This window comes from Sarcophilus harrisii, chromosome 4, assembly GCF_902635505.1.
Source record: "Sarcophilus harrisii chromosome 4, mSarHar1.11, whole genome shotgun sequence".
Lineage (NCBI taxonomy): Eukaryota > Metazoa > Chordata > Mammalia > Dasyuromorphia > Dasyuridae > Sarcophilus > Sarcophilus harrisii.
The window spans coordinates 323,272,043-323,295,544 of record NC_045429.1 but is presented as its reverse complement, the minus strand read 5'-3'; the positions used below and the strand labels follow the sequence as shown (position 1 = coordinate 323,295,544).

Below are 23,502 nucleotides of genomic sequence, written 5' to 3'. Positions count from 1 at the left end.
AAATCTTCACACTATCTCCTTTCGATCCTCAGCCAATAAGGATGAGGGTCAGTGGTGGGAGGGGGTATTTGCGTTGGGGATAAAAAGTGTTGACTTTGCCCCCTAGGGTGCCTCCTCCCTTCTATTGTCTACTCGATGGGTGGGACACCCGATTCTCATGAGAACGTATAATAAACTTTGCTTTGTTTCTAGATATCTCTCCAGCTTTTTTTATTTTTTATTTTTATTAAATTATGTCTGAACCACACACTTATCTTCTTTCTAACTTATTACATGAATTCCTTAAGGGACTCTTCTGGACCCTCTTCTATTTTTTCTAAACCTCTTTCCCTAGAAATCTCATTGGCTTTAGTACTTATCTCTGTGCCCTCATCCCACTTCTGCCCTTAGACTCAAAGTCCTAAGCTTAGAATCTGGCTGTTATCAGTGTAACCTTAAGTAAGCCACTATTCTCTCAGGATTAGTTTCTGCATTTTTAAAATAATAAATTAGATTAGATGACCTCTAAAGTCCTTCCAGATCTAAATCTATGATCCTGTTATTCTGAATTCTAGATTCCACAACTCCAAATGTTTACAGGACATCTCCAAACCTGAATAATAGAGCTCAGTTTCCCATGATATTCTTATTGATGAGATTTGAGTTCACTTGGACTGACAGCAGTTAGGATTTGTAATCTTTCTAACCAGACACTAGGGTTAAGTATGTTCTTATCAACTTATATGGAAGTCTTGTAGGATGGAGTTGAAGAATGACTTGTCTAGTTACCAGTCAAAAATATTTGGGGAGTGCAGAAGTAGAGGATGTTTTGAAAGAGAAAGAAAATGTAGATTAAAAGATCTAAAAGGAAAAATGGCAACAAATATGAAGACTTCTGCTAAGGTAGCATTTACAGGATTAGTTCTTGGCCTTGTGACAAGCATTTTTATCAATGACTTGAATAAAAACATATGTTTATTAAACAGGCAGATGACCCAAAGGAATATCAAATTTGTTGGATAAAAAGATCAAAATCTAAAATGATCTTAAAAGGTTAGAACATTGGGATAAATCTAGATTTAAGTGTTTTCCACTTGTTAAAAAAAATCAATTTCATAAAAACAAAATGAGGGAGGCATGACTTTATAGTTCAAAAAACACCCAGGTTTTTTAGTATGTTATGAGTAATCAAGTGTACAAAATAGGCAATTAAAAATATAATTTAACTTTGGGTTATAATAAGAGAGGAATAGTATATGTAACGGGGTTGATAGTTCCACTATATTTTGTTCTTATCAGATCATACTTGGAGTACTGTGTCAAATTCTGGATTTTAATTTTATTGTATTTATTTTAGTAAATTACTGTTTTGTTGGATAATGTTTAAAGAAAGTAATCAAAATGGTGAAGGACCTTGAGAGCATGACAAATGAGAAATAGAGATATTTAAGTCTCAAGACTTAACAGAGATATAACAATTGTCTTCAGATATCTAAAGATTTGTAATGCAATAGGAATTATATTTGTTTACTCTGACTAAAGAGGACAAAATTATAAGCATTGGAAATTTCAGTTTAACATAAATGAAAACATACTAATGACTAAGGTTGTCAAAAAGTGAAACAGATTGTTTTGGGAAGTAGAAATGCCTCCTCATTAAAGATTGTCAAGTAAAAGCTTGATGACTAGTTGCTAAGGACATTGTAGAAAATATTTTTTGGACTAGACAGCTTCTAAGACCCCTTCAAACTTTTGAATATCTTTGATTCTATGTCTAAAAAGATAATTCATTCCCTTAAACTTGCTTTTCCTTATTTCATCTCAAGTATTTACTATTTCTATGTGGTAAAAATATTTATTCACTTGTTCTTTCTTATTCTTAACCTTGTTATCTTTGGATATGAGAAATAAAGAAGAGTCAAGGAGTTAGAAAGTCCTATAAATGCTACCTTAGCAGAAGTCTTCATATTTGTTGCCATTTTTCCTTTTAGATCTTTTAATCTACATTTTCTTTCTCTTTCAAAACATCCTCTACTTCTGCAACCCCCAAATATTTTTGACTGGTAACTAGACAAGTCATTCTTCAACTCCAGTCCTCACTAGTTTCCTACTATCTAATGAGTAAAAATTCTAATTTCTGCCTGGCATTCAAGTTCTTTCACAATTGTGATACTACATTGTCTTTCCAAATTTGACCAAAATTACTCTTTTGTGTAGTCTATACGCTGACCAATATGGACCATTCTCTGCCCCCCAAATTTGTACTCTACTCTTATGCTGTTTCATATGGCTGGAATTTTCCCACCATCTCTACTGAATTCCTACCTTTCTTTAAAACCAACTGAAATGTCACCTCCTCCATGAAGCCATTTCTGCTATCACCTGTAGATGATACCTTTATTTTGTGACTGTCTAACATAGCTATCTATATTGATGTTTTATTTACTAAGTTCCCCTTTAGTAAACTTCATGAAAGCAAAGGCTGTGTCTTATCAAAACTTTTTTTATCTCCCCTTTGCTATAAGGGAAAGTGCTTAGCAAACAATAGGTACTTAAATGTTTCTTTGTATTGTTTTTTCAAAGTTCAAAATCTTGAATTCATCTTTGATTTTTTCCCCTTCTCCACCATTCACATAAAGTCAGTAAGTTCTGTCATTTATGTTACTGAAATGTTTCTTGCATTGCTCCTTTCTATTTCAATCCAATAAACATTATTATGCACTGAATTTCATTCCTACCACACATACAATATATGGGGTTTGAAATTTTATTCTAATTTTAGAGATTAATAATTAGAAACCACATAAACACAAGTCTCTTGTTTCTCAATCAACTCATTCAAAGCCATACCATGATACTGTTAGCCAAACTCAAAGTAAATTATGGCTAGTAATATTTGACAAGCAGCATATTAAATACCAGTAGACCCGAAATTAGAAAACTACCAGAAGTTTTTCTGTGGCACAAAGTTAAACTTTAAGTTTAAATCTTCAACTTCTTTTCTATCATTCAGTAAGCATTTAACAGGTGCTTTAAAAAAGTACTCAATGAAAGTAAATGGGATATCCTTTATACAAGAAAATAACAGTATTTATTCATAATTAGGATAGTTAATTTTTTCTATCTTCTGGCCGTATGACAGCTGTAAGACAGCAGTTGGGTTAAGGATATGATGGGATATTTCATCCTCTATATTAACTAACTAACCTGTCTAAATTTGTCTTTGGTCTCTTAAGAATATATAATGTTTAAGATTTGCAATCCAATCTTTCCCCAATCCCCTTTAAAAAATTTTTTTCAGTCAATATTTCCTAATGCTGAACTCATTGTATATTCCTGATATAAATCTGAGTTAATGAAAGCGTAATCTATTTAGAAGATCCTGGGAAGATACTAGTGAAAAATAAGTAAGACATGGGAGTAGAACAGGGGTCCTTCTGAAAAGATCCAAAGAAAGAGTCCAGGATTGAGCTTTAACTAGTGTGATGTGTAAACACCTCCAGGCCAGCTATGCAGAAACAGTAAGTGGGGACTCCTGGGGCTAGCTGGGTTGGAAAGGAAGCGACTCAAACAATAGGGACTTTCATCTCCTGAACAGTATAGAGAGTGAGGTGGTCTGAGTCCTGGAAGAGTAAGAGAACTACTCCTGATAAAGAAAGTCAGGGCTGCTGAATGCAAGGCCCTGGATGAGGAGGAAAGAGCACATCTGATTGTTGGGCCCTGAAATCTTCTACTCCACCTATTTTCCATGACCCCTATAACACAGTGCCTTGGCTAACAGTACAAACCAGGATGTGGTTGAGGCACCCAGCATGTATTTGGCTGACAGGTGTGCTCTAGGTGTTCCAGCAAGAGAAACAAGTCACAAACAGTCACACATTGAGTATGTGCCAAGAACGGGGTAAGCACTCCCCTCCATTGGAAGGACTGTTGCCCAGGCATGTGACCTGGGGAAAACAGAGGACAGTTTGGGGGAAGATATAAGGGAGGAGGGAGAAAGAAAGACATCATAAGCTGTACCAAATAAAGTGTGCCTGCTGCAACCTTCATCAAGTGTGGTGACTATTTTGTCTCCTGTATTCAGAGACGTCCAAAGAAACGTAGAGGTGACTAGGTAAGGAAAGGTACTGCAGGTTAGGCGTAGCCTAAGACCTGGTAAGTGCAGAAGTAGAGGGATAAGGAAGCTGATGGCTGTGGACCTTTGCAGGAGGATGGAGTTTTTGGTTTGGAGTTCCAGATCAGAGCTGACCTGAAGCATACCATTTTTCTCCCCCATCCTCCCCAATAGAAGTTATACTAATAAGTTCTCATTTTAAAAAATGAGTGAAAGAGAAAGAATCAAACCCTAGAAACTTACTATGGGAATAGGGAAGACCTGGTTCATCTTTAGAAGAAGACATTGAAATTTTAAAAAAGCCTCTCCTACCTCAAAGAGTAATGTTAAATGGTTGCCTCCTCCAAAAGAATATATGAAAGAACTCAAAAACAGAACAAAAACTTTAAAAATCATGAGAAAGATTGAGGAAAAAAAAAATCCAAGAAAAAAGAGAAAGATTACAAAAAGAAAGTCAGCTAAATAGAAAGGAGAGCCAGAGTCTTTAAGAAAATAATTCTTTGAAAATTAGAATTGGAATTATACCAAACTGAAAAGTTTTTGTACAAACAAATCTAATGCAGACAAGATTAGAAGGGAAGCAATAAACTGGGAAAATATTTTTACAGTCAAAGGTTCTGATAAAGGCCTCATTTCCAAAATATATAGAGAATTAACTCTAATTTATAAAAAATCAAGCCATTCTCCAATTGAAAAATGGTCAAAGGATATGAACAGACAATTCTCAGATGAAGAAATTGAAACTATTTCTAGTCATATGAAAAGATGCTCCAAGTCATTATTAATCAGAGAAATGCAAATTAAGACAACTCTAAGATACCACTACACACCTGTCAGATTGGCTAAAATGACAGGAAAAAATAATGATGATTGTTGGAGGGATGTGGGAAAACTGGGACATTGATTCATTGTTGGTGGAGTTGTGAACGAATCCAACCATTTTGGAGAGTAGTTTGAACTATGCTCAAAAGTTATCAAACTGTGCATACCCTTTGATCCAGCAGTGTTACTACTGGGATTATATCCCAAAGAGATTATAAGAAGGAAAGGGACCTGTATGTGCACGAATGTTTGTGGCAGCCCTTTTGTAGTGCTAGAAACTGAAACTGAATGGATGTCCATCAGTTGGAGAATGGCTGAATAAATTGTGGTATATGAAATTATGGAATATTACTGTTCTGTAAGAAATGACCAACAGGATGATTTCAGAAAGGCCTGGAGAGACTTACACGAACTGATGCTGAGTGAAATGAGCAGGACCAGGAGATCATTATATACTTCGGCAACAGTACTAGATGATGACCAGTTCTGATGGATCAGGCCATCCTCAGCAACAAGATCAACCAAATCATTTCTAATGGAGCAGTAATGAACTGAACCAGCTATACCCAGAAAAGAACTCTGGGGATGACTAAAACCATTACATTGAATTCCAATCCCTATATTTATGCACACCTGCATTTTTGATTTCCTTCACAAGCTAATTGTACAATAATTCAGAGTCTGATTCTTTTGTACAGCAAAATAATGTTTTGGTCATGTATACTTATTATGTATCTAAGTTATATTTTAATATATTTAACATCTACTGTCATCCTGCCATTTAGGGAGGGTGGAGGTAGGAGGTGAAAAATTGGAACAAGAGGTTTGGCAATTGTTAATGCTGTAAAGTTACCCATGTATATATCCTGTAAATAAAAGGCTATTAAATTTAAAAAAAAAAAAAAAAAAAGAAAATTAGAATTGGACAAAGGAAAGCCAGTGAAACTATAATAGATCAAGAAATAAGAAAACAAAATATAAAGAATGAAAAAATAGAACAAAATGTAAAATAGAAGAAAAACAACATGTCTGGAGAATAGATAAAAAAAGAGAAAATATAAGAATAACTGGACTACCTGAAAGCTGTGACCAAAAAAAGAACCTTAACACAAGAAATAATTAAAAGAAAATTGTCCTGAAGTAACAGAACACAAGGGGAAAATAGAAATAGGAAAAAATTCACCAATAACCACCTCAAAGAGATCCTACATGGAAAACACATAGGAGCATTATTGCTAACTTTTAAAGTCCCTAAATCAAAAAGAAAATTTTACAAGAAACAAAAACCCCCAATCCAAATATGCTGGAGCTACAATTAGAACTGTACAAGATTTTTCAGCAGCCACAATAAAATACTACAAATACTTGAATATTATATATTGACTATTTTTCTAATTTTGTATTTAGTTTTAAATAAACATTTTTTAAAAAGAAAGTATAATCTTTTAAAATCAATATTCATTGCAGAACTCACTAATAAACATTTCAAATAGTAAAACAAGAGGTTGGGACAGAATTTATTATGTTGCAGGAGAATCAGAATAAAAGCAGAGAAATGAACTGATCTCAAATAAAACAAGAATTAAAAAATACTTTAAAAAATAAATTTAAAAATTGTAAAGAAAGCTGGGTGGCAGAGTGAAGAGAGTACTGGGTCTGGAATCAAGAAAACCCGAGTTCAAATGTAGTTTTGGATTCTTATTAGTTATGTGTCCTGGACAACTTAGTTAATTTCTGCCTCAGTTTCCTCTACTGTAAAATGAGGATATAACAATCTACCTTGCAGAATTATTATAAAGATTACATGAGGTATTCTTTGTAAAAAGCACTTAGCATATGGGGGCAGCTAGGTGGTGCAGTGGTTCTGATCTCAGACACTTAACACTTCCTAGCTGTGTGACCCTGGGTGAGTCACTTAACCTCAATTGCTTCAGGGGGAAAAAATGCACTTAGTACTAGCACATTTATTATAAATCACTCATTTTAAGTCATGTCTGATTCTTTGTGACTCTATTTAGGGTTTTCTTGGCAGAGATAATAGAAGCTATTTCCTATTCCAGTTCATTTTACAGAGGAGGACCAAGAGAAACAGGGTTAAGTAACTTGGCTAAAGTCACAAGCTAATGATGCCACATTTGAAGTTAGGAAGATGACAAGTTTTGACTCTAGGTGTGGCTATACTCAATGCTACTTAGCCATTAAATTGCCACATAGTAGGCACTACATAAATACTGCTTCTTTCTTTTCTGTCACAGGGAAATTACATTATCTTTAAAGCAGTTACTTAAAAAAAAAAAAGCTAATTAGAGAAAAAGACAGTAACATTACATTAGCTAGAGGTCTCAAAATGTGCTACTTTTGCACCTAGTTAACAAATCTAACAAAAAAAGATGAAACAAAAAAGTTCAGAACACAATAAGACTTTTAAAAAAGACACACACATACACACACACATTTTAAAATTATTGAATAGGAATATAAAGGAATACATAAATATTTTGCACAGTACTCTTCCGAAAATTGACCATCTGATAGGGTCCCCCAAGGATCAGATCCTACCTATTCCTGTTTTTGTATGTTCAAAAATCTAAGAATGGCTTTAAAAATTTTAAATATAATAAAACTTTTTTTTAAAAATGTTAAAACCATCACTAGCTTGTGGGGTGTTAAAAAAAAAAGACACTAGACCAAATTTGACCCAGTTTGCTGACATGGAAAAGTAGAATATTAAATATATCTTTTAATGATAACAGCTAATAATAGCTACTTTTTGTATGGTATTTGATTATTTGCTAAATGTTTTTCAAATATTATCTCATTTTAATCTCATAACAATGCTGGGAGGTAGATACTACTATTGCCACCATTTTACAAATAAGAAAACTGAGGCAGCAGAGGTTAATTAACTTGCCCAAGGAACCATACCAAGTAAATTGTGAGGTTAAATTTGAGTCTAGCCTCAAAGACAAAGAAGTATTTAAGGGACCACATATCATCATCAAAACAAAGATCAAATCAATTAACTGGGTATGTATCTAATAAACCCTGAGAAGAAACACATCAGAAAACCTCAACTAAAGATAAAAACAGAAATTTCTAAAAACCAGAAAGATACATAAAACTGAAAAAATATTGAATGGATGAATAATGCTATTTCCAGGTCATTTTCATGCTACCATCTTTCTGTGCTTTCTACTTCAACTTTTACCTCCAATCCAGCATTCCAAGCTTGTCCTTAATTTTTGAGTTTCCACCTACCAAATATTTACTATAAATAGTCTGTATTCAGACCCACCACTCTCTGGCCATTTACATGCCATCCCACCAAGTTCATACCCTCTCCCACTTTATTTTCTGAGTAGTCATCAAATACCACCTAAAACACTGGACATTGCTCCCCTATATGCTTTGCATCAACCTATTAGAATGTAAGTTTCTTAAGGGCAAGGGCTTTGTTGGTTACTTTTATTTTTATATGTTGCTTTTAGTACAGTGCTATAGTAAAAGCACATAAGCAATGTTTTCCCTTTTATTAAAAAATAGACAAAAATAGTTAATATGTGTTCAAGGGTATGCAGGAGGTGGAAGGACGGAAGCTAAATTAACAACATAAAAAAATAAAGTAACTCACAAGAGTAAACAAACTTATTAGAAACTAACTTATCCAATCATATAACTTAAATGAAATGGTTTTTACAAAAACACTGAAACTGTTTAAAAGAAAAAGATCATTTAAACAACCCAATCTCAGAAAAATAATTAACCCACAAAGGACCTTTAAAAAAAAAGTCCAAGAAACAGATAAGTAAGCAAATTTTATCAAATGTTCAAAGAACTATTAACTTCATTTTACAAATTGCAAAAACAGGGAAAGAAAGCAAGTCTATTACATTACTTCTTTAAGACATCTATGGCTCTGACACATAAATAGGAATAATGACATACCACTATTCTAATGTAGTTATATAAAAATACTTAATAAAATATTAGCAAGGAAGCTACAGTAACAATTACAATAATTAAGCACATCATCAACAGGATGAATTTATATTAGGAATACTGCGTTGTTTCAATAGTTGCAAAACTATAATAAACCACACTAATGAACAAAAACTAAAACTACATATTATACAAATAGTTGCAGAAAAATCTTTTGACACAATTCAATACCTTATTGATAAAAATATTAGAAAGCACAGGAATGACTGGATCTTTCCATATATAATAAATAGTACCTATCTAAAAACAAGAGCTAACATTAAATACAATGAAAAAACAATAACTGCGTTTCCAGTAAGATCATGGTAAAGCACTAATACTGATTATCACAATTATTTGATATAGTGATAGAAATTCTATAAGTAAAAAAAAGAAGAAATGTTGACTACACTCAACTAAGCCCAGGCAACTAAGAAACAAAATTATTACATTTTGTGGATGATATGATAATTAATCTAGGGTGTCCTAGAGCTCTAAATAAAAACTGATTCAAATTCAATAAAGTACAGAATTTCAATTAGACTCAAAAATGAGCCATTTTACATATTATCAACAAAACCTAGCAAACAAAAACAAGAAAGAAAAGTAAATACAGATGGATAAAATGTCCTCTTTATCAATTCACACATAGGAATTATAAGCATATAACCACAAAACAGTCTTTGGGGAAATAAAGGAAAACTTAATATATTAATTACTCATATAATTTAAAGGATAACACCACCTAAAATTATCTACTGATTCAACACCACATCCATCAAACTATCAAAGAATTATTTTACATATAACTAAACAAAATTAAAAGAGAAGGCGTTTGGAAGAACAAAAGTTTAAATATTTCAGAGTAATAAAAAAAAAACGGGAGAAAGAAGACCTAGTAATACTAAGTCATAATACAAAGTAAGAAACAATAGAATTATTCTGTATGGATAAAACAATTTTAAAAAATTTAGGAATGGAACAGTTGGGCATATAAAGCCCAGATGCTACTGGAAAACAGAATAGTGGTCAATAAACTCAAGGATCTCTCAAATGTGTAAGGAGTAAGAACTCACTATTTGAGAAAAAAAGTACAGAAAAGATTGGGGAATAGTTTATTATAAAGTAGGTATAAATCAATATCTCATGCCTTACACCACAAATTCCAAATGACCTACATATAAAAGGTCATATCAAATAAATTAGAAGAGAATGAAAATATCTTTCATTAACAATAAAAAGGTAAAGAGATCTTGACCAAATGTTTTCACAGTACATATTACAGTAAACAGAATGAGCAATTTTGATAATATAAAATTGAAACTTGGCAAAAGTAACACTGATTCAGTTAAAAATTAGAAGGGAAACAATCAAGTAGTGAAAAAAAATTTTTGTATCAAATTTCTTTGGTATTATTGTGAAATGATCAACCACTATAGAAAGCAATTTAGAACTATATTAAAAAAAAGTCACTAAACTGGGTTTGACTCAGAAATACCACTACTAAGTGTATTCCCCAAAGAGATTTTATAAAGGAGGAATAGAATCATACGTACAAAAACTTTTATATTTTTATTGTAGTTTAAAAAATAAGAAAATAAATATGTGCTCATCTATTGTAAAGTGACTAAGCAAATTATTGTGATATATGAAGGCCATGGAGTTTTAAAGGGACAGATTCAGAGAAGTGAACAGACTTTTATAATCTGATGACCAGTAGAGTGAATAGGAGAACTATTTGAACACTGACTACAACATTGTAAAGCCAAAGATCTTTCATTAATGCGAGACAAACACAATTCCATCATGCTAATATTGAATGATGCCTCCTTCCTCCTAGTGGAAAGGTGATAAGACTGTAGGTAAAGAATGAGACATAAAGAACTAGGTATGATCAATCAAATACAAATTTTTTTTTGGAGGAAAAAATTTCCATTTATTGTTTTGCTCATTGGAGTAGTTCACATTTTTGCAGATATAAACCAATTTTCTTTGAACTCTCAGATTTGCTGAAGTCTAACTGTAAAAGAGTAATTTCTTAGTTTAAAAAATTTCCTGTTAGGAATTCACTTTATTATTGATCTTGGTTATTTTTGTCTCTTTTTCTTGAATAAGATAGCCAATAGTTTATCAGTTATAGTGGAACTCGTTAAAAATAACTCAGTTGTATTTATTAGTTCTACAATATTTTCAAATTTCTTTATTTGTCTAATTTTCAGATTTTTTTTTGGTACTACTTGTTTTGGGATTGCTAATTTATTTTCTTTTTTTAGTTACATGCTTATTGATTGTTCTTTTTCTATTTTTTAAATATAATTTTTCAGAGATATATACTTTTCTAAGTGAATGTTTTTTTCAGCTGTGTCTATAAGTTTGGGTATACTCTTTCATTGTCATTAAAATATTTAACATAGTTATTGTTTCCATGATTTGTTCTTTCATTGTCTTTAAGATGTCATTTGTTAATCTTCATTTGAGTTTCTATCTCTTGTCCTTATTTTCTTTAGGCTTTGCTATTTGATTATTGCTGATTTTTAAGTAATGTTCTTTTATTAAACCTTCCTTTTAACATTTCCTTCATGGTCCTGGACATCATCTAGTGATACAAAATTACCACAGGAGGTAGAGAAATGTGTCTTTTTTAACATTCCCACTCAAAAACTGCCAGATAAGTCAAAAACCAACTTATCTTTTGATTTATTTTTGAGGATAGTCAATCAACAGTCTTTTATAAATTGTGTTACAATAGACATAATAAAACAAATCTGATCTTCCAGGACATCAAATTGGCAAACATGATAACAAAGGAATATTATACTTTTTGAAGGTTCTAGTAAAGACAACTATATTAACATACTCAATATCCTTTTGCAATATCTAGCTTATTAAAAAAAATACCTAGCCACTATGCTATTTGGTAAATATAAATGTAATATATATATATATATTTTCCCCATGGCTATGATATTTCTTTTTTTTTTAATTTTTTTATTTAATAGCCTTTAATTTACGGATATATACATGGTAACTTTACGATTAACAATTTCAACCTCTTGTTCCAATTTTTTCACCTCTTACCCCACCCTCCTAGATGGCAGGATGACAGTAGATGTTAAATGTATTAAAATATAGTTAGATACACAATAGTATACATGACCAAACATTATTTTGCTGTACAAAAATCAGACTCTGAATTATTGTACAATTAGCTTGTAAGGAAATCAAAGATGCAGGTGTGCATAAATATAGGGACTGGGAATTCAATGTAATGGTTTTAGTCATCTCCAGAGTTCTTTCTGGGATAGTTAGTTCAGTTCATTACTGCTCCATTAGAAATGATTTGGTTGATCTTGTTGCTGAGGATGGCCTGATCCATCAGACTAGTCATCATCATATTGTTGTTGAAGTATAATGATCTCCTGGTCTGCTATTTCACTCAGCATCAGTTCGTTAAGTCTCTCAGGCCTTCTGAAATCATCCTGTTGGTATTTCTTCAAACAGTAATATTCCATAATTTCATATACCACAATTTATTCAGCCATTCTCCAACTGATGGACATCCATTCAGTTTCCAGTTTCTAGCCACTACAAAAAGGGCTATGGCTATGATATTTCAAAGGATAATGTAATTTCCCTGTTTGCCTCTACTGATTTTATCATTTATTGCTGCCAATTCTTGTTTTTTTAGACACTTAAAACACAAGATTTTGTTTAAATGTGGGTTTTTTGGTGAGGTATGCAATAAATCACAGGGTTTTGTTTTCTTATCTGTTCACATTTACGATAATAATAGTGTTTCCTCCCAATAATCAAATATGTAAATATATTTTTGGACATCTTCCATACCACATTGCCAGTGCTCTAGACATCATCTTCATCCATTTCTCACTGGACTGCTGAGCCTAAACTTCTTTAAATACAGGATGTGCCAAAAGTTTTTGTGAAGTGTTATACATCAGTAGTTTTTAAAACTTAAAACTTCACTAAGACTTTTGAGACTTCTTCCATAACTTACTCCATTAGGATGGAAGCTTCTTGTCCTTAGAAATGTTCTTCCTAGATTTTATTTATTTATTGGCAGGTGTTTTGTCTTTTGAGAGACAACTGGGCTTAAATGATTTGTCCAGGATCACACAACTAGGAAGTGTTAAGTGTCTGAGTTGGAATTTGAACTCAGATCTTCCTGACTCCAGGGCTGGTATTCTTATCTACTTCAACACCTGGCTTCCCCAGTTTGCTTGTATTTCTATTCCCAACTTAATGATGCCTGGTAAATAAGTGCTGAATAAATGTATTTCTTAAGATCCCACTCCCCTATCTCTCCATTGTTGATTTACTTCCTCTTTTAATTTACCTCTTCTATTTGTTTTGCCTATGTTACTCTGAAATCACTCTTTCCCCTCTGGTGGCATAGTAAATAGAATGCTGGACTTGGAATTATCAAGAGTTGGTTTAAATTTTACCTTGGATATTCATTGTGTGACACCAGACAAGCAGTCACTTAACGTTTCTAAACTTCAGTTTCCCCATTTGAAAAATGAGGATAACAGTTACCTACCTCACAAGGTTGTGTTGCTCATAGAGAATGTTATACAAACTTAAAGCTCTATATAAACATGAGCTATTAGCAATAACCTCCTCTAAACTCCTCCTCCTAATTATTTGCTCTATTCCAAATTTCTTGGGTTTACTTTTTTTTTTGGCCGAAGCAATTGGGGTTAAGTGACTTGCCTAGGGTCACACAGTTAGGAAATCTTTTTCTAGCTCAGAAAAAAAAATGAGCGGTTAATCCTTCCATCCATTCTTCTAGTTCAATGATAATTTATAGTGCTCCCTTTTCACAAAATATATGTCTTTCTTCTACTCCATTTAAAAAAATACTAATTTTTTCCAGGATTCTCTAAAACTTATTTTACGGGATGCTAATTCTCAACAGAGAATCAGTATCTACTTCCTTAAGTGTCATGATTCTATGTTGGAAGAAACATATTTCTATTTCTCAGGCGGCTTTCCTGCCTTGGTGGGGTCACTTCATGCTTCTACCAGACTATTTTTCTCTTCAATATGTACCACAACATTATATCTTTATTCTCCCTATTAGCCCAAAGGGAAAAGTAGAAATCATAAGTTTTCGGTGTATTTCTATCTCTTTTCTTCATCTGAGAATTCTTTGTATCACATGATGACCTGCAATATTCATCTGAGATTTTTTTTAATCCTGAAACATTAATTCATTTCTTCCACAAACTTTCCTTCTGGTTTTTCCTATTATACATTTTATTCCTTAGATTCTTAAATTCAATGATGTTCTCTTTGCCTCCAAATGTGAAGTTTTGTGGGTTTTGTTTTATTTTTTAAATAAAATCAAATAGAACCATTCTTCCGTCCCACATTTATAATCTTGTCAAAACCTGACCACATACATATGGCTAGTCTTTTTCCTATTCCGATATGGTAATTTTAATCAATGATGCTCCTCCTCAATTTTATTGCTCCTCTTCTAACTCCACATTTCCCAGTAACCATTATCATTTTTCATTCTTGATTGGCTTCAGAGCTCATCTTATTCAATGGTCTCAAGTTATGGTAGTAAAAATCAGTTGGGAAACCACCTAAAATTACCCCACCTAAGTGTTTGGGAGGAGGGAGAAGAGAACAGGACAAAGGAAACTGGGAGTGGGGGAGGCCTGCTTGGAATGATAAGATTTCCTAGGAGTATTCCTATACCCTGCCCTGTGCAACTGAAAAAGGTTAACCCAAATGGTAAAGTGTCTAAAGGTGCAACAGAAATGAAGCTTGTAGACAAGGAAGGCCCATGAACTTCAATTTCCCATCTCCAACTGCCAATCTGACTTCTTGAATTGGATGTCCCATAGATGTCCTTAACATAACATGCCCCAAACTGTATTCATTATCTTTTACAAGGCCTTCTCTGTTTTTAATTTTCCTACAATCGATCCTCTCATCATTCTCCTAGTCATTTAAGTTCAAACCTAAGTGTCATTCTGTACTCCTCATTTTCATTCACTGCTTACCTTCCCTCCTTCTTCCCCTCCCCCCCCCCATTCAATCAGTTGCAAAATCCTATTGATTCTACCCCTGAAGTATCTCTGGTGTACATGGCTCTTCTGGTATTGTCACCAACCTGATTTAGGGGTCTTATTGTTCACCTCTCCATTACTGCCAATAACAGGCTGATTAGTTTTCCTGCCTCAAGTCTTTCCCCATTACAATCCATCTTCCTAAATAAAATATCTGGCTGTGTCTTCTAATCTTTTCCTTCAACCCCTCCTCCCCCCAACTCAAAAAATTCAAGTGGTTCCCTATTACTTCTAGTAATAAATATAAAACCCTGTTTGGCATTCAAAGTCCTTCATATCTTTCTAGACTTATACCTTTGTCTCCATATACTCTGTGATCCAGTGACAGTGGATCCATACAAGACACTCCATCTTTACAAGCCAGGCACTTTTGCTGGCTGTCCCTCCCCCATGCCTGGACTGCTCTTCTGCCCCATCTGTCCCTTGACCTCCCTGGTTTCTTTCAAGTCTCAACTAAAACCTATTTCACTATACTGCCAATACATACAAAGCACTTTCTATTACATGACCTATTCCTACTAGCATCAACCCAGGATATGAACTGAGGTCTCTGGACACAAAATTACTCTTTTTCTACAGACTATATACTTCCTTCTTCAAAAATCCACTGACATATGCTCACATGGGTGAATAGTCTCACTTTGTTTGAACTTAACTAAAACTCAGATTCAAAATAAGACAGACATACATGAACATAAATGTTATACTGGATCTGATGATTTCTTACAGTGACACCAATAAATATTTTATAAAGTATAACCATATTTGACATCAACCTGTTATCAAAATATTCCTAGTACCCCAGCATTGAGTCCATGAATTTATCTAGTTCCTTAAACTTTAAACTATTAGTTTTTAAAAAGCTTCTCTTTATTTGTTCCAAAACTCCCTTCATGTTTAAGTATTTGCTTAGGTCTCATATTCTGTGATTCGTTCAACATTTGCACTACTCATACACTTGTGGACACAAACAGCTCAATCCAACCTAACCTTTATCATCCTAAACTGAAGTCAAACTTTTTAAGTAATTCTCAAAAGAAACACTTTGGAAGTCAATGTTATTACCTACCCTGGAACTGGTTTTAAACATTTCTTGAATTTTTTTTCTCTAGTACTGTCTACTAAAATAAAAATGTAGCATAAGACACAGGTCAGCAAAGTTCTCTCAGAATTCTTTGGGTTAAAATTAGCCATGATATTTGAACCTTGGGCTGTTTGGGTATTTAATCCTCACACAACAGCTCAGCAGCACCTGTCACCTCAACTCTCAAGAAATAACCACTACATCCCCGACATGCAAACCCCATAACAGACTGGGTAGGGAAAAGAGGATAAAAGACATGAGAAAGAAGTAGGTCAAGTGCATCAACAAGTTTGGATTATTTCCCTAAACTCCAACAGCTTCTTCTCCAGGATATTAAGTCAGTATTTAGAAGCAATGAGCAGAGGAAGAAAACAGCACGAGCTTTCAAATCCCATGCTCTGACTCAGAAATCTAAAGCTCAATGTGACCTTGGAAGATTTCCCAGGACACTCCTCCAAGTATTACAGAAACTAATTTATCTTTGGTAGGTAAGATCTGGTGGTCCTCCCCGGCCCTCAATTTCCTCGGATGTAAAACAATGCCTTTGATCCCAATAAGATCATACATCTAGAGCTAGAAGAGTAGCTCGGAAGCCTCCAGCCCAACATCCTCTTTTTACAGATGAGGAAATTGGGGGCCAGATGGGTGAAGAAGCTAACCCAAGGTCACACACAAGGTAGTGTCCAGAGAAGGGATTTGAACTCAGATGTGCACCCCTGTCAGAGTCAGTCGCCTCTTCGCGGGGCCCTTCCAGGTCTAAATCTATGGACTCTGGTAAGTACTTTTCCAACCTCTTATGATCCACCGGGGAGACTTAAGTGCACTTTGTCTTTACTTTGCCCTCATGTGGCTTTGGAGAGCACTGGCTCAACATCCCCCTCTACGGACTAGGGGCCCCGTACACCGCTGGAATCTCGGGGAAGGGGCCGGGGCCCGGGGGGATGCCTGTGCCGAGATCGGGGGCCCCAAGATCGGATGGAGAAGAGGGAAGAAAAGATGGGGGGAAGCCAAGACCACCAGCCTAGGCCTCGAGGCTTCCCACCCACATTCCTCGGGCAGGTCCATGCGCCCCAACCGTCAGGCATTGCCCGCGCTCTCCCTTCCCTACCTGCACTGAAAGCTAAAGGACAGGTGCGGCCGCCGTCGTCACCGCGACCTCGTCCCGGTGACCTCTCCCGTCGCCTATACGGGAACTGCCGCGGGAACACCCGTTCCTCTCCCCAGACCCCCCTAGGAGGTAGTGTGCTGAGGTAGGGCCCGGCACTCCGTCACTGCCTGCCGGTCGAGTCTCGCACGCACGCACGCAGGCACGCAGCCACGGCGGCGCTCTCCTTTTGCGTACATTGCGTAATTGTGCGCCTGCGCGCGTGCGGCGTGAGGCTGTGGGGTTACAGGCTTCGCCTCGGGCCCGGGGAAGGAGGGGCGAAGGTTAAAAATGTCCTTTCCCCTCTTGTAAAGGATAGCGGTACCTACTTTAAGTTTAAAGAGACCACGCGGCCGTGCGCACGCGCGAGCGGGCAGGAAATGGGACATTCGATCATACACATACATATTCACGTGGGTGGAAGTTTGTTTTTCTTTTTATTTTTTGACGGGACTAGGAGGAACTTGGCCCTTTCTCCAGACCTGGATATATCTTTACGTGTGCACGGAAAATCCTTGACCAAGACTGTCCCTCACTCCTCTCAGACCCCACCCCTTCCCCGTGTTTTAGACGGGAAAAATAAAGGCCAGGAGCACACTTGAGCAGCATCAGTCCCCACCAGGACAACGAGCAGCGAGGTAAAAGAGCAAACACACAACCACTTCAGCTTTTCTCTCCTTCCTCACAGGGCAAGCGAGGGCCTTAGGCTCCGCCCCTATCCCAGCGTCCCCTTCATTGCGCATGTCCCATTACGTACTGCCCTCCCCCACCCCCTCCCAGCAACCGGCTAAGCGGCTGCTGTGACTGAAGGCGGAGAACGACGGGCACCCATCGGGAAGGGGGAACGGAGACCGAGCGCACGTAATCCGGAGCGGCGGGACTCGTTTGTGGCGGCGGCGACTCGGTAAGCCTCTCCGGGTTAGGTCGGGGATGGCGGTTCAGGGTACTGGGCCGACAGCTCGTAGGGCATCAGGAGACCGCCGTGTGGCCTAGTGTAGGCCCGGGGACCTCGGCTTCCCTTAACAAAGAGTCGAGCCAAGTTTTCTCAAACGAGGCAGTGGGTAAGAGAATCCCGAGGGCCCCGGTGGCTTGGTGGCCCGAGGGCGCGGGCCCAGCCCGGGAGTCGGGGGGAGGGGGCGGGCCGAGCCAGGGTCCCGCCCCTGGCGCTAGCTCCGCGATCGCGACTTATGCGTCGTCCGGGTTGGCGGCTCTTGCGATGGGGGGCGACCCTCTAATCCAGCCTCGAGGTGGGGAAGGAGAGTGGAATGGGCTTGGTGTCTGCTGGAGGGTGGCGGACTCCCTGGCAGCCCCCGGCCCTGCGCGGTGTCGGGAAGCGGCCCGCCCCTGAGTCTCAGGTGAGAAATCGGGGTTCGATGGAGCCCGGACTCTTTTCGCTACCACTGTTGGAGGCGTTCGTGAAGGTGGAGATTTATTTTGATCCCCATTTAAAAAAGAAAAAAATCTTATAAGAATTTCTGCTGGGTTGTAACCAACACCACTCAGTTATTGACGACCGGTAATTTACAGGAAAATTGCGTTACAACACTGATGTGGAGAGACGAATTGCCAATTGACCCTGAGGATATAATAAATTGAGGGAGGAGTAAGCCTCTTTATAACTGAATTTTACTACATACTGAATGTGTTCATTCTTTTTCTTGTTTATACTAGAGGTGTCCAACACGAACTTGGCCCAAACCAGATTTAAGTATAATGGACAAATATTCAATGAAATAAATTTAATAACTCAGTGTTAATATGTTATTTTCTAAGTCCAATATGCGACCTACAGATTAATAACCCCCATTTCTACTCGAGTTTTGATGTAATGAAGAGGAAAAAGAAATAGGTTTGGATTAAAAACAATTTATACTAGTGAAGTTTCTTGTCATCTCATGGAACCTAAGTGGTGCAGTGGGTAGAGTCCAGCCTAACCTGGACTTTTAGACCTAACTAAAGATCTGTTCTCAAATATCTACTTGATGTGTGACCCTGGGCAAGTTTTTGCCTCAGTTTTCCATCTACCAAGTATCTAACTTTCAGGGTTACTGTGAGGTTAAAATTGAGCAAAAAATTTATACAGTGCTTTGAAACCTTAAAGTTTTGTGTAAATGCTATAAAAGTGGGTTTTGATTTCAGAGATTCTTTTGCTAAACACTGAAGAAAGATTAAGTTGAATGCAAAGTGTTTATGACAGTGTTAAAAAGATTGGGTGATAAGTTATGAAAATAACTTGGCAAGTAAAATAGCATGGGTATTTGTCACATTTCAACCATTATTCATAATTTGTTGACTAAAGATAATAGTTCAAACATTTACATAAATATATAAATTGGTTCACCAGACATATTTAAGTGTACAAAACTCTGTGCTATCCTAAAGGAAGTACAAAGGGTAAACCCCATCCCAAAGCATTTTTCAGTATAATGTGTTTTCCCCTATGTACCAACACACACTTAAACTTTGATTATCCTAATCTCTCTATTGTTTATACTCACACACACACCACGCCTAAGTTTGCTTTCCCTCCTTTGCTCTTAAATATAATCTCCTGTATGCAGTCCTCTCCATACTTCCATCCTTTTTGCCTTTCAAAGCATTTCCCTGCCCATCTCAGGTCTTCTATGAAGACTTCTTTTATTATCTCAACTCAGACTAATTAATGTTTTCTTATTTCTATGAAGTTTAGTACCGCCCAATTAAACTTTTGATTTCTAGTTGTTCCTTATATTATTTTTTCTTTGCTTTCTGATTATTTTTTATACTTTATGTCTGATCTGCAACTAAGCTGTTCTAGCTCTTCTGATTTATCCTTGTCTTCCTCAGAAATGGGCACAAAGAAGATGATATTGTTAAATGAAAGGTAGTGTTCTCAAACCCAAAGTAGTTTACTTTTTAGCAGGGGAAAGCAATTCTTAGAGTCTTATTTATATTTGTTTTATTAGAGCAAATTTTTAAAAAAGTAAACTACATTCTTCCTTTGGTTAAAGTCATTAAATTTCAACAAGTGCATCCAAATTGCATTCACAGTTTTAAAACAAATTCCGACTCAGTCAACATTTTGTGATATACACCTAGAAAGAAGACATAAAATATATTTCTCTGGAACTCACAATGCCTTTTCACAATAAAGTAAACAGAATCTTGATTATGAATTTCTGATTATGCTTTGTGGTAGGTAGGTGCTTGTATTTTGGTGGTGTATAAGGCCATTTGAATTCCATTTTCATAATGAAGCTAAGGGGTTATTTTTACCTCTCTAACCTTATCTGTCTGGGAAGGCTTTCAGGAGGAGGAAATAAGATTTCTAGATCTATTTGATGTGAGATGACAAGCTAGGTAAGGAAAATATTCCCGTCATTTGATACAACTTGAACAAAGACTTAGAGGTAGGAGAATATAAGAGAATGCTGAATAGAAGGAAGGACCTTGGAGCAATTCTATAAACAGAAGAAAGTTTTGGTTATCCTTGACAGCTGCTGAGTTGACTTCTATTCATATGCTTTTCCCTCACTAATCAACTAATGTGTGCTTAGAGAAGGCCACTTAATTTTAATGTTAGCCTAAAGAAAACATTCTTAAGAAGGTAAATCTGGTTTTTGAGCCAGTAACTTTTCAGAATTAAGTAGCAAAATTATTTTTAGACTACCATTGTTTATTATCTATTCCAAATGTATCTCTAGTAATGTAAATGCTTAGGAGTTGGCTATAAAATACAAAAAGATATATAAATCTGTCATAATTGTGTAGACAAACAGAAAGTCTTTGAAAGTTACATGTTGAGAGAGAGAGAGAGAGAGAGTGTGTGTGTAAAACATATGTATGTGTGTGTATTTTTAAAATAGTAAGCTTTGCACAGATCCACAGCTTCATGTACAGTTTTTTATTTTAGGTGTAGCAGATGTCTATTTAGTGTTCATTAAATTCAGAATAAAAACAAATTTAAAACAGCAGAGGAAGTTGTAGTAGGAAAAAAGGATTATTAGTGCATTTCTTACTTTTATCCAGACAAGGTTCAAGCAAATTTTAATAAGATTTCGGAAAAATAGTATAATAAATGGTCTTTGAATATGGGGATGATCTTCAGGTCTGGCATCAGGAAATGGATAAGCAAAGTAATGATTTGATTAACCTGTCAATAGCAGGAAAGGGAATATTAGCTAATGAATGCTATTAAATAAACCAACTTGTTAAGGGCATATTAGTTTTAGACTACTTTTTGTCTTTATTTTTGGGGGGAATGGAGTGAAGGAGAATTTTTTTTTCTCTTTTTGCAGATTAACAAGGTATAAAGCAGTAGTTACACATTCAGTGCCACATTAACAGCCAATGCAGGAATTAAAATTTGAAAACAAAAAGACTATTTAAAACTGCTTGCTGTTCTGTTTTAAGTTTCTGGGAGGCCTGTGCTGTCCCACCCATTCATAATTTGCTACTGGTATTGTCTAGAATTTTCAAAATGAATTTGTATTGCATTATATTTTCTGGGCTTTGTTATTACATTCACTTCTAATAAAAGCATGAGTTTATTTATTTTAGCTATCATTATATATGTCTGTATATGTTTAACCCTTCCTTTGAATACTTGTTGACTTTCTTGACTCTAACTTCTCCTATTGAGAGATATAGAGCAAAAGGGACACCAGGTTAAACTGTAGGCTGGTTATTTTTTCTGCCTGTTATCTTCTCTTTTAAATAGCTTTGTAGGTCATTTTTTTTTTCTTTTTTCTTTTTTTTTTCTGGCAAACTATTTATTTTTTTATTATTATAGTAACTTTTTATTGACAGAATCCATGCCAGGGTAATTTTTTTACAACATTATCCCTTGCACTCACTTCTGTTCCGATTTTTCCCTCCTACCCTCCACCCCCTCCCCTAGATGGCAAGCACTTTGTAGGTCATTTTAAAAAAATAAATCATAATAATATTTTCTTTAGCCTTCAATTTTTCATCAGTGCCTATTATAACACTTACACATGAAACAATAGTTTGCTTTTGGGGATTCTTAAAGCAACCATAAAATGAACCCAGAGTAAATATATAAGTACTGCTTTTTTCTGCCCTGGTCTGTTATTCAACAATCATCTTTTAAGGTCTTACTATATACGAGATACTGTGCCTAGATGCTGGATTACAAAGACTAAAACTGTCAATCTTTGCCCTCTGGGAGCTTTACATTCTTCTAATTGCTATCTGTGACTTTGGGAAGTCATTTCCTATCACTAACTCTATGATCTTGGAGCCATTTCCTTTGGATCTCAATTTTCTTATTTGTAATATGAAGGGTTGAAGAAGAGGAACTTAAAAGATCTCTCTAACTCCAGAATTCTATAATTTTGAGTAGGTTTCATCTCACTTCCTGTTTGGGTTGTGATTGATTACAAAGCAAGTCTTGGTGATCAAGCTTGTTAAAGTAGTCTTTTAAAAATATAACTGAATCCAGGTCTAGTGCTTTTTCCACTACCTACCTGGTTTTGGGTAATTGTTAATGATATGATGAGCCCTGTGAGTGGGCTTCCTATAATTCTTTTTGTCTTGGTAGATAGACTATGCAAGAATTTGTTCTTTTAGTCTAGGAGATGTCACTTCCATGCTATAAATAAGAACTTCAATGAGAGCAAATAAATCTTACTTGGTTAACAGTGGTCATTATTATATTTTCTCCCTTTTCTTCTCTTTGATAAAGCCCTACCCTTATCTTTTTTATAATATCATTTTATCATAGTCTGAAAATTTTCAGACATTTAAGTTATAAAATAAAGATCATTTCAAGTTGAGTGAAACCAGTACGAATTCTTTTAAATATCAGCATTTGTTCAGATTTTTTTTTAAACCCAGGCTTTACATGGCCCAGAAAATCAATATTGTAAGACAGCAAACATACAGTAGATTTAGAACTAAATTTTAGTTTGAAGTGATCCATATGTAAATTTTAAATACAATTGTAGAGTTTGTATGAGTTGGAGACAAATCCTCTCTATCCTTTAAAGGGTCAAATCAAAAGCAATGTTGAGATTTTAGCACTTTGTTGATATCATCCTTATCGTATTTACTGTAAACTTTACATATACTTATTTTCATACTCCCACCCTGCTAGAATGTAAGTTCTTTCAGGGATTACCCTAAAGATTATTTCATATGACTACCAGTGGTCACTTTAAAATTTATCACGTGAAAAGGGGTTGCAAGTGGAAAAAGTTTAAGAAGGCCTGCATCAGAATACTGAAAATAAATGTTAGAACTCCTATTTATATTTTTATTTTAAAGAAAAAGAAATTAA

General features: G+C 35.5%; 2 protein-coding genes across 2 annotated transcripts in view; one reads left to right on the top strand and one right to left on the bottom strand.

Annotated features, from left to right (window-relative positions):
- CCDC47 (coiled-coil domain containing 47) overlaps nt 1-17,398 on the bottom strand; it is a 39,284-nt gene extending 21,886 nt beyond the window's left edge. The window contains exon 1 of the mRNA XM_012548473.3: nt 17,187-17,398. The gene's annotated coding sequence lies outside the window, so the exon portion shown is untranslated. The remainder of the gene's footprint in view (nt 1-17,186) is intronic.
- A 76-nt stretch (nt 17,399-17,474) lies between these two features.
- Nucleotides 17,475-23,502, top strand: part of DDX42 (DEAD-box helicase 42) — a 38,817-nt gene continuing 32,789 nt past the window's right edge. Inside the window, exon 1 of the mRNA XM_031965887.1 lies at nt 17,475-18,126. The gene's annotated coding sequence lies outside the window, so the exon portion shown is untranslated. The remainder of the gene's footprint in view (nt 18,127-23,502) is intronic.